Consider the following 12,294-nt stretch of genomic DNA (forward strand, 5'->3'; position numbering starts at 1 on the left):
TGAGCCACGTGGCCATCATGGAGGGCCTGAACAACGCCAACTGCGGAAAGAGAACCCACGACTACGTCAGGGACTTTCTCAGCAACAGAACGGCAACGGTAGGGCTAGGCGAGCTAAGAAGCGACGTCTTGCACACCCCGTGTAAAGGCACACCTCAAGGCTCGGTCATCTCGCCCGTCCTCTTCAACGTGGCAATGATTGGACTAGCAAACAAACTAAAGATCAAGGGAATTCAGCACGCGATGTACGCCGACGACATCACTGTCTGGACCACCCGGGGATCCCTAGGCGAAAAACAAGAAAGGCTGCAAGAAGCTGCCACCTGCGTGGAAAATTACACAAAGGAAAGAGGACTGCGGTGCTCAACAGAGAAATCGGAGCTCCTCAGAATCGGCAGACATCCCACCCAAGCAACCCTGGAAGTCACCCTCTAGGGTCAACTCATACCCGAAAAGAACATGATAAGAATCTTGGGCATGTGGCTACAAGGCAGCCGCAAATGCAGTCACACCATTAGCCTGCTAAGCAAAGCGGCAGAGCAGGTGGGCCGCATGATCAACCGCGTCTCTCAAAAGAGATACGGCATGAGAGAGGAAGACACCCTCAAGCTAGTAAACAGCCTCATAGTCAGCCGAGTTACGTACTCCCTGCCGTACCACGCAACCACCAAGGCGGAAAGAGAACAAGCCGACACCATCCTGAGGAAGGCTTACAAGACGGCTCTCCACTTACCCAGAAACACGTCAACCGAGAAACTGCTACAATTAGGCATCAGCAACACTTTCGACGAACTCGTGGAAGCGCTGCTTGGAGCACAAAACGTCAGACTAAGAGGCACTCCTGCGGGACGGGCGCTCCTGAAAAGGCTGGGTCGGGACACTCGCGGACTGACAGACAGATACGCGAAGATGCCGGACCACCTTAGAGAAACCTTTAACGTTAAGCCCATACCGAGAAATATGGACCCTAACCTTCACGCAAACCGACGCAAGGCTAGGGCGGAGTACGTAGAGAAAACGCTAGCCTCGGAAGAAAACACAGTATACACGGACGCTGCCGTCTACCCGTGCGGGTCAGAACACGCAGCCGCACTGGTAGTCGTAGACAGGAAAGGAAGAATGCTAACGAGCGCCGCAGCAAAAGTCGCGGGCGCAGCGGAGGCCGAGGAAATTGCCGTCGCGCTGGCGGCAGCAGAAGGCTACAGAACCGGTCGCCCACTCAACATACTAACAGATTCGAAAGAAACGTGCAAAAACTATAGAAAGGGCAGAATCAGCAAAACGGCCCTTAGGATACTCGTCGGGGTAGCCCCTGCAGGGTTGGAAAAACTCAGACATAATTTAATTTGGATCCCAGGCCACGCGGGAATAGAGGGGAACGAAAGGGCGGACAGCTTAGCTCGAGGGGAAGCAATCCGAGCCGGGCAGTCCCACGCCCCGGGTCTTCACCTTCAAGCCTGCGAGAGGGGATACACAGAACTTTTAAACCTATGCAAAGGCGTCAGGATTAGATACCCGCCACCACACAAAGCTCTGACAAAGGAGGAGGCCACTGCTTGGCGCAGATTGCAAACGAACTCCTTCCCCAATTTATATATACTAAGCAAAATGTACCCATCGCAATACAGGGACACTTGTCCGTGGTGCGGAGCCATACCCACACTCTACCACATCACATGGGAATGCGAACGTAACGAGGCATTTCACAAACACAAACACCCGAGTGCGGAGCAATGGGAGAGCCGTCTCACCAGCAGCGAGCTCACGGCCCAGAGGGCCTTTATAGAGCACGCGACCGGTGCTGCACGACTCAGTGGAGCCTTGGAATAGGGGCCCACCCTTGCTGAAAGAAGACTCTAGTCGCCGGCGCAAGCACGAAGACGACGGAGCCTTCGATCCGCGAATCCCTTTGGAAATCAATAAATGTTTTCACTCACTCACTCACTCAGGTGTCCAACGATATATGAGACAGATACTGCGCCATTTCCTTTCCCCAAAAACCAAACGAGATGATCGGCTTCCGACCGAGCTTGAGCACCCAAGATGTAATGCTGAGACTTCAGCACGACATCATAGATTCGCGGTCGAGAGACGCAAAGGTATCTTAGGATTAGACTTAAAAAAAGCCTTTGATAATGTCAAGCACGAGGCAATCCTAGCAGAACTGCAAGAAGTAGGTGTAGGCTGTACAACCTATAACTACATAAAAGACTTCTTGTCTGATAGGACAGCGCGTATAAAATATCAGGACATAGAATCAGAGGAAATCACGTTGGGAAGCAGAGGTACCCCTAAGGCTCTGTACTATCTCCGCTCCTCTTTAACCTAGCAATGAGAGGCCTCCCCACGAGACTCAACGAGATAGAAAACCTAAACCTCAGCATGTATGCGGACGATATAAACGTTTGGATTAACCAGGATAGCGACGCTGACATCGAGAGCAAGCTGCAGGAAGCCACGAATATAGTGGTGGACTACGCAGCAGCTAGGGGGCTCTCGTGCTCACCAGAGAAGTCAGAGCTCCTGGTGTACAACCCTAAATCTCTTAGACTTAAACAAAGCAATGACTTTAACATCACAGTCGAAGGTAAACCGGTCCCCAAGGTAGACAAGATCAGGATTCTTGGTCTCCATATCCAAAGCAATGGATATAATGATGCGACTATAAAGCAGCTGGAAGGCTATGCGGCACAGGTCATAGGAATCTTTAGGAGAATAGCCCTCAAGGGAAGAGGGCTTAAAGAGAGGAGCCTAATTAAGCTGGTGCAGGCCTACGTTATTAGCCGTCTCAGCTACACCACACAATACCTTAATATACGGGCCTCGGAACGAGACAAACTAGATTCGATAATCAGGAGATGCTACAAGCGAGCACTCGGTATACCCATAAGCACTTCAACCGAAAGACTCTTAGGAATGGGAGTTCACAACACATGGAGGGAAATCGCCGAGGCTGTTAAAACAGCCCAGCTGGAAAGACAGCCAATCCAGCACAGGTTGGGCTATCCTAAACATGGTAGGACTACAAATAGACAGGGGTATGCAAAAGAAGCAGGGCACCCCAAGAATAATTAGAGAACAACTTAGGGTGGATCCTCTCCCTAGGAATATGCACCCCACCTTTCACAAGGAAAGGAGGGAGAAGAGAGCTGAGGCGCTAGTCAGGCGCTTCAGCGAGGCAAACGAGAAAACAGTAGCATACACGTACGCGGCGAGTGGCAAGCTGGGAGAGGCGGTAGCCTCGGTGGTGGATGGCCGGGGTGAGGCAGTCTCATCAGCAACCATACGCAGCCGCAATCCGGAGTCAGCAGAAGAAGCTGCAATAGCGCTTGCTTGCGTAGGGACAGAAGCAAAATTCATAGTTAGCGACAGAAAAACGGCCATATATAACTATGGTAGAGGTAGGATTGCACCGGAAGCGGTGCGGAGACTAACATGAGGAAAGATAGACAGGAAAATTAGCCTCGTATGGGCACCAGCTCACACGTCAGTTCCAGGCAATGAGGCGGCACACGCTCTGGCTCGAGATCTCTACTTCCGAGCCGGAGCAGAACCACCCGACTGCAAAGAACTGGAGGAGAGACTGCAGACTTACACGGAAATAACTGAAAACTACAGATTACAAATGAGACTAGTCCCTCCACCGGACAGAGAGCTCGGAAACAAAGAGGCGACGATCTGGCGCAGATTACAGGCCGGAAATTACATTAATCCGGTCTGGGCATCGCACGCCCTCAAAGACGAAGACATAGATGATAAGTGCAAAAAATGTGGAGAGAGGGGGACCCTCGATCACGTAATTCGGGGGTGTGTAGACTCCCCAGGGGCTAACGAAGGAATTGATTGTAGAGAAGCCTGGGAGACCCTTCTGCGGAGCACGGACCCCGTCAAGCAGAAGCAAGTCATTCATCTGGCGGTGGAGGCCGCGAAGAGCCAGCAACTCTTTGCCTGCCTTTAATCGCGGGGGTCCCGACCCCTACCCCCTAGGCCTGCGTGGGTAGGGAGTAGGGGGCCTCCCTTCTGATGGAAATAAAGGTTTTTGGAATGGAATGGAGCATGAACACGAAGCAGTCTTGCTTGGGGCCTTCCGCTCTGCGACGCATTGCGTGCTTGTGGGACTGAACTTGTTTGTTGCGGCACCAAACAAAGCTACTGCGGGTCAACGTGAGTTACGTGCTTTGCGCGCTCCCCGGAGTTTGAGCCGACCGGCAGGCAGCCGGGTGCTATGCCAGCGGGGCAAGGGGGAGGGAGAGTGGCGTGCTGTGACAGTAACACTCCTTCCGGGAAAACCAGAAGGGTGCGTCTTCCTGTAGGCTCGGAATGAACGGACATCACGCCGCTGCACCGGAAGCTAAGAGCGAACTGCGGCGTCCGGTTGTCCAAACAGGGGAAACCGAACACCAAGCGTCATTGCATGAACACTGAGCTGATGAGCTGCAACTCCGATTCGGAAGCGGCACTCGTCGGAGTAAGACGGGGCAACTGCAAAAAGTCTCGACCTCACTGAATGACGACCTCACTCAACCTCAAACTCACGCGTGAGGTTGAGGTCTGGTTTGCTGAGCTCACAAAATTTCGAGCCGTCGTCGTCCTCACCTCATAGAAAACATACTTACGTAAAGAGCGGACACTCCCGTAGGGCCCTGCGGCCGAGCTACTACACTGCCGCCAGCGCCCGAGCGGGTGGTCAGACCGCTAATTTGGTGCTCCGAGATTTTAGGCCCGTGCATCAGTTCTCTTTCAGTTTCGGTTTCAATAGCAATGCTTTCGATTCTCGTTTACCTTTGACTATTCAAATATTCAACTACATCGTCCAAGTGAACCACAAGGGCTTTAATGTTTCATTTCTAATCATGCCATATATATAGACGTAATAAACTCTCGGATCGAAGAAGATTGCAGACTTTTACTGGAGATACCACCGAGCATCTCGAAGAACTTACGCAAGCTAAATTAGTTCATGCATGTTGGAATAATGCAATCAGAGCTGTTCTTACTTTAATTGTTCGCCGTCATTGAGCCACCTCTTTCATTCGCAGACATAGAGGGAGTGGTTTCCCACAAGGAGTTTATTTTTTCTTGTTTACAACTTGAACTGTAGAGAAAAAAAATACTGTATCACACACATTTTATAAAATACATCGTAATACAAAGAGCAACAAGAAAGAAGTTATGGCAAAGCCGGTGGCAGCACGTCACGAACAAAAAAAAAATGCACATACGTCCTGCGGGTTTGTCATCTAAAACATCACCCGTGCGGACAACCTAACAGAAGTTGCCAACAGCTAGACACAAGTAAGGGGTTAAAAAGACACCTATAGCGCGCTCGATTCCTGCCCATCAGCAGCCTTTAGCGATAGGTTCATAGGCTGTTCAGAAATAAAGCAACATATTCAATACATCTAGTAAAAAATAGTAAGCTTTCACTCTTCGTAAAAGGCGATTATTGCGATGTTTTGGTCAAGGTGTATACACCACGCCAAAAAAAAAAATCCACATTCGTGCTGCACGCCATTGTTCTAAAACAAGACAAATATGGGCAAATGGCAAACAACAACGATGTAAATCGCCTCTTCGAAAAAGGCTGCAGTTGCCTCGAGAAGAATAAAAAAATACAACTTTCTACAAGTATTGTCCTACATGTACAGAATTAAGTACATATCATTACTAAAAAAAAACATGCGCATAGTAGCCGGTTCTAACAAGAGATTGGCAGCACTGTTTATATTTTCTTTAATGTACACAGAACAGGCGTCAGTCACCTGCTGTCACGAAGAATGCGGAAGGACTTCGTCCACGGCTTCTTTGGTCTTCGCCCGTTGTTCCCACACCATGAAACGCAGCAGTATCTCCCGTAATTTAATGCGCTCCGTGGCGTATTAGTGTGCACGGGTTTGTTTACAGACTGCAAAGATTGTCGCAGTCATCAAACGGCAGAGAAATATATCGCAGCAAAAAAAGATAGAAAAGAAAAATAAACTCGCTGATGACAGTTACCTATAACATGTTTGCAGACAAGCATGTTAACATATCGTTGATGAAAAATTCTGTCTAACTAGCTTCAATCCCTTGCGGATGCGAGTTGACGTAAACTGATTTTTGTCGATATAAAGCAGTGACTGTTGCCAATGGTTGTCTCTATGGCTTTCTTCCAGACCGTACCTATATGAGCCGCCACGGTGGCAGAGTGGTTACGGCGCTCGGCTACTGGCCCAAAAGACGCTGATTCGATCCCGGCCGCGGCGGTCGAATTTCGATGTAGGCGAAATTCTAGAGGTCCGTGTACTGTGCCGTGTCAGTGCATGTTAAAGAACCCCAGGTTGTCGATATTTCCAGAGCCCTTCACTACGGCGTCTCTGATAGCCTGAGTTACTTTGGGACGTTAAACCCCCATAAACCAAGCCGTACCTATATGCGGTACCGACCAGTGATAAACTTTCATTTACAGTCATCGCACACTGTCGTAGTGATTGCGTAGATAGCAGTATCCGCAACGATTTTCTTATACACCTTCACGTGGGCACTTTCGATTGTGATCGAGCCCTCGACCGGGATCCGGCTTTCAATCGCGATGGAAAATTATCGCTGATATAGCGGTCCAAGGATCTGCAGTAAGAACAACCCTAGTGCTACACCCAATATAATTTGCCAAGTTGGTAGAAAAAAGTCCTTGTATATTAGTTTTTCCAGAAAAAAAGGTTTCAATTTGGTTTTATGGCTAAAATCGTACCTATCAATGGCGATCACCTCAAATTATCTGAAACACATCATGTCGGCGGTATTGACACAGTTATGAGAAATTATGCTCGAATAAAACGCATTAGCATTGTACTGCAATCAAAAACAACCTTTTTTGGATATATTTTAGGCTTCTCTCTATTGCTGTTCGTTTCCTAGCACTCTATGACACCTAAAAAGCACATAGTAGGTTTCGAACGCAATCGGCCAGCTCCAATCCGATGCTTCGATGGCAGTCAACTATTCCTAAACGCGGCTCAAACGCGATCGGGGCATATTGAGGCCCGATTAGGATCTGACTAATCACGATCAAACGGCCCGCTTCCCTTGTGACAAAGGTATTTTCACGTGGTCGATTTCAAATGCGAATTACGCTGTTCGACCCACGTCATATAAAAGGTTTGTGTTACGATACGGGTGAGCCATTAATAAATTCAGTGCTTAAACCGTACGTGTTGCGAATGACTTTTGAAAAATTACGCTTTCGAAGTAATTCACATACTCTTCCGGGAAAGACACCAAACGGATTGCTCACGGCTCAAATCGTATGCTATACGTACATAATACGTACGCGCAGCTTAACAAAGGACTTGCTACAATGTTCTTAGCTCAAGAAACATCAGAATTACTCTTTCAGCGAAAAGGAAACAACTTACCGGAAAAACGAGGCGACGCGTTGAAAAGCGCGGTGAGGTGGGAGTAACCGGCGGCACATGACCGGCGGCGCATCACCAACTTCCATATGGAAATGTAAGGCTTGGATGCAACGTGGTGGACCTGTGATAAGCTATCGACCTTCGAAGTAGAGTGGAAGCAAACACAGGACGCCTGGCGGGTGGTCAGACCCTTTTTTGCTCGGCCGCGGAACGGCTTGAGTGTCCGCTCTTTACGTATGCATGTATGTTTCTCTCTGCTCACCTCACGACGCGAAGTTGAGGTCATTTTGAGGTTGAGGTCGACCTCATGAGGTTGCCCACCTCTGCTACTCATTGCTCCAGTTCTGTTAGTCCGGCAACCACGACTGCTACGCACAGGCAGTTATTTCTGATTTTTGCATTTGATCACGGTTACGGGGGCCACGCGCGCGCACGTACGCAGCCCCCACTACCAAAAATTACGTGCTCCACTGCTCCGATTGAAGCAGTGACAGGGCTCAGCGCGGACGCAGTGCGATGTCCGCGCCTCGCCCTGGAGGGTCCCCCTTGCTGATCGGGGACGCCTCCTCACGATGTTATTGTGACGGAAATCTGCAAGGCCTGGCGAAGTCATTCTCTGCGACCACATTCTGTTGACTGGGAGTATTGTTTTATGAGTAAAATACTAATTAAACAACATTGACGTAAAGCGCTTATTCCAAGCATTTCAGCTTTTCGTAGTTACTTCGCGCGAGACCTTTAGCTTACTGTTCCTCAAAAGCCAATATTGAATTTTCGTTCGTGCGACCATTTCTCCTTTTTTTTCTTCGGTGGCTGCGTTCCTAAGTAGGTGAAACGCTAAGGCGCCCGTGTGCTGTGCGATGTCAGTGCACATTAAAAATCCCCAGGTGGTCGAAATTATTCCGGAGCCCTCCACTACGGCGCCTCTCTCTTCCTTTCTTTCACTTCCTTATTTACCCCTTCCCTTACGGCGCGGTTCACGTGTCCAGCGACATATGAGACAGATACTGCGCCATTTCCTTTCCTGAAAAACCAATTATTATTATTAATATTATTATTATTATTATTATTATTATTATTATTAAAACGCTGGTGCACTTTGATGCGTTCAGTGGGACGCTAGGTGTGATCGATGCGATGCCTGCCGTGGAGTGCGGCAGATGTGCTCTCCGTCACCGCGTTGCGGTGATCTGGGGCTAGATTACGTAACTGTCAATTAGACAAATTGACAAAAACTTGTCACAAAGGTGTCAATAAGCCTCGCTCCTATTGGTCGGTTGTGGTCGGCGGCCATATTGCTTTTTTGCGTCATGGGTGGCTGCTGATGACGTCACGAATATGACAAAAGTGATGACGTTGCACACCTAATTATGCAGGCGGTTATTGACAGTTTTTTGTCCGAGTTTTGAGGCTGTCAATTTGACCGTTGAGTTTGTGACAGAAAATGGCGGCGGTGTACTGCAGCGATACGACTGAGGCGGATGCGCTGGCGCGATCAACGGCGAAGGAGGGCGCACGAAGACGCGTTTGACTTGCCGGACGAGCTGTTTCGACGCCTTTTTCGACTGGAGAAGCAGACTGTGGAGTGGTTGTGCGACGAACTCGCCGATGAACTGGGATGTTTGCGTGCGAGTGCGCTGTCGGTGCGGCGGCAGGTGCTGTGTGCATTGCGGTTCTTTGCCACGGGCGGCTTTCAGGCTGCCGTTGGTAGCGAGGCGCACGTCGGCATTGCACAACCGACGGTGAGCACATGCGTGCGGCAGTTATTGCAGGCAATTTGTAAAGTTAGTGCGCAGAAGGGGTTGGTTCCGTCGTCACCTTTTTGACACACAGCTACATATAAATAAGACGCGCTTATAAGCTGGCAAAGCACTTTATTTTTCCCAGCAAATGACACTTCGTGGTCTGTTTCCCAAGGGGAAAGAAACAAACAACCACTCGTCACATACTGCAACGCCTCACCTTTTGGCGTTTTTGTCATCGATCGAAGGAGCCGAACAACACAGACTTCAACAAGTTGTCTTCGTCGATTTCGTACCAAGCGCTTCTTGCAAGTTCGCCCGGTACTCACGTAGCCTTCACTGCATTCGTTGAAATTTTTCTGTGCACTTAGGTCAACCGCACAGTAGCTCGATTCCAGACGCCGAGCAAAAAAACAATAACACTGCGTGAAACAGCTGCTCCTGCGCAAAGCGACCTTTTTACTGCCGTCAGTACACCCCCGCGGCACCGAAAGTTACCCACCAGGCAATTTAATAGCACAACTTCGAACGCTTTTTGTTTTGCTTAATATTTTCGAACTTTAAACACAATGTTTTGACAAAATAAAATATTAGTTATTTTCATCGTTGCTTATTTCTTATTTCTTTTTACAAAAAATTAAGCAGACGGCCCCTCGAATGCTCTCGGGGCACTGCCCTGCTGTAATTGGCTGACTCCTCTTTGCGTCACGTGGTGACCTCTCATCGTGACGTCATTTTGACGTCACTGTCAATAGCGTGTGACAGAATTTGTCACAGTTGCGTAATCTAGCCTCTGGAAAGGCGGCATCCCAGGTGTGCTGCCTACTCCCTCCGTGACGTCACACACCTTGACCGAGCGGAGCGGGAAGGCGTCTGCTGGAATCGCATGCGCAGGACATCAGAGTGGGTTTTGCATAAAACGCCGGTGCACTTTGATGCGTTCAGCCTAACACTAGGTGTGTTCGATGCGACGCCTGCCTTGGAGGTCGCCAGTCGCTCGACCCCAAACGTAGCCAGGGAGATGCAGCTTTTCGCTTTCGGCCAGGGTTAACCAGAGCTTCACTACCAGCAATTTTTACGCGTATGCTGGACAACACGCTCGGCGTCTTTCGCTGCTTTCGCTGTTTGGCGCCCCATAGCCATTGCCCTCTGTTCAGTGGCCTCGCACAACATTCACCGGTATGAACGATGACGAAGACGGCAGTGGCGAACACATTGAGTGATAGGCTTCAGCGATGGCAGTGGTCTACGGCTTTAGGGGACGAAGCTGCTCTGTTTCCGCGGGAGCTGGTTCGAATCCATTTCTAGGCTTTAGTACAGCGAAGTTTGTTCTGGTGGACGCCTTTCGCATGGAAAACTTAGGAATGTTTCGGATTAGGTCTGTGACATGTAAACTTTCATGTCCGGTTTCAGGTTCGCCGAGGCTTCATGAAAATGTTCGCCCTGGCTTGCCAAGAATGATAACTAAAAGCATTTCGAGCTTAATAAAAGAACGTAAAAGCATGTAGAGTCGGGGTCAAAAGTCTCTTACCCCCTCCCCCTCCAAGTTCCGAACCGAGCCGCGCTGCATGCGGGCACTACCTGACGACCAGGACTGGGCACGATATTCGAAAAAGGTATCTTTGATACCGATGCCCGATAGCTTTAAAAATTTTATTTCCGATACGGATACAGATACCGAACTAAAATTGACTTCCGAAACACATACTCGATATAGTTTCTTCTGCCACTGCGGTGGCTCAGTGGTTGTGTGTTATGACACTCGGTTGCTTATCTGAAAGACGCGCGTTCGATCCCAGTCGTGGCGGTCGAATTTCGATGGAGGCGAAATTCTAGAGGCCCATGTACTGTGCGATGTCAGTGCACGTTAAATAACCCCAGGTGGCCTAACTTTCCGGGGCCCTCCAATATGGCGTCCCTCATAGCCTGAGTCGCTTTGGGACGTTAAACCCCATAAAACCATATCACACCTTCGATACTTCGATAAACCACTGAAATCGCCAATATTGCCGCGAAAATTTGCAGTGTTTGGTCATTCTTCAAATCTGCCGCCACACAACTTCATCGCTTTGTTTGCGACGCAAGACGCGACTAGATTTATCTCGATTGATCGCAGCCAGGCAGAGCTGATTCTACGTTGTTCCGGAATGTTCTAGTAACTTTGCACGCTTTATCTCGAAAGTTCGCTACCAGCTTTAAATTGAGCACGGCCGACAGCGGCGGGCATTCTGTTCGACGGCCGCCGAGCACGCTTGTCGCTTCGCAGCCGTCGAGTTATTCACGAGTTATTCACGCCGTCGAGTGTCCGTCTTCCTCGCTGCTTCGACTGCCGTCACCACTACTTGACAATATTAATAAAGCTGGTAGTACGAATTGCTAAAGAATTTCTGCGTGGTTTCTGGAATTTTTAATGTATTTCATATAGCGCACTATGTTTGAAAGGGTTAAACCAATCTGGCCGCACAAACTTCTCCAATTTCTTGAAGCTCCACTGCCGGCACAGCTGGTTTCGTTAAAGCTTTAGCCTCGGAAGGAAGTCATGGTGACGTTGAAACGATCACTTCCCTAAGCAGCCTAGCAAAAACGTTTATTAAATTAGTGTTGTTCGTGTTTCTTTTGAGAAACGGATCTTAGAGGGAACGGTCGAGAGGAAATCGAGTCGTGCGGGCTGTTTGCCTGTTCTCTGGCAAACAGCGGGCGAAGCGAAAGGGCCGATGTCGGCTATGACCGAACACGACAGGCGTCGAGCGAGAGAACCCTTCCAACTTTCGGTGCGGTTATAGGCTAGCAGCGGCGTCGTGGCCCAATAAGGGTGCGCTCTCAGCGCCGTTTGTCGTGGCTGTGTTCGCAATTCAGGCATAGCTGAGCTGACAGCATGAACGCCGTAACGTAAAGGGTGTTCTGAACTATACCTTCAGGACTTTTTAGGATTTTTTTTTTCAGGCGGACGAGCTACACTACACGAAAGCCGCTTTCACGCGTTTAGATTACGCACCAAGTGGACACAATGCAAGGGAGAAATCGTCGTCAGCTTCTTGAGTAACTATAAAGTCAAGCGGTAAAATTTTCAGCCACTGCAGTTGGCGTGCATGTTATCCGTACCCAGAAATTGTGAACAAGCGCATTCTTTTCAAAGGGAAGTTGTTTATGAACGCAGTT

General features: G+C 49.2%; 1 non-coding gene and 1 pseudogene across 1 annotated transcript; one reads left to right on the forward strand and one right to left on the reverse strand.

Moving 5' to 3' along the window:
• The window catches only part of LOC144124878 (uncharacterized), a 36,512-nt pseudogene extending 25,916 nt beyond the window's left edge, over positions 1–10,596 (forward strand).
• Positions 7,808–7,975, reverse strand: LOC144116574 (U1 spliceosomal RNA). Its single transcript, XR_013311905.1, has one exon. It is a non-coding gene; the product is annotated as a U1 spliceosomal RNA (small nuclear RNA).
• Positions 10,597–12,294: the final 1,698 nt, after the last annotated feature.

This window comes from Amblyomma americanum, chromosome 1 (genome assembly GCF_052857255.1).
Source record: "Amblyomma americanum isolate KBUSLIRL-KWMA chromosome 1, ASM5285725v1, whole genome shotgun sequence".
Lineage (NCBI taxonomy): Eukaryota > Metazoa > Arthropoda > Arachnida > Ixodida > Ixodidae > Amblyomma > Amblyomma americanum.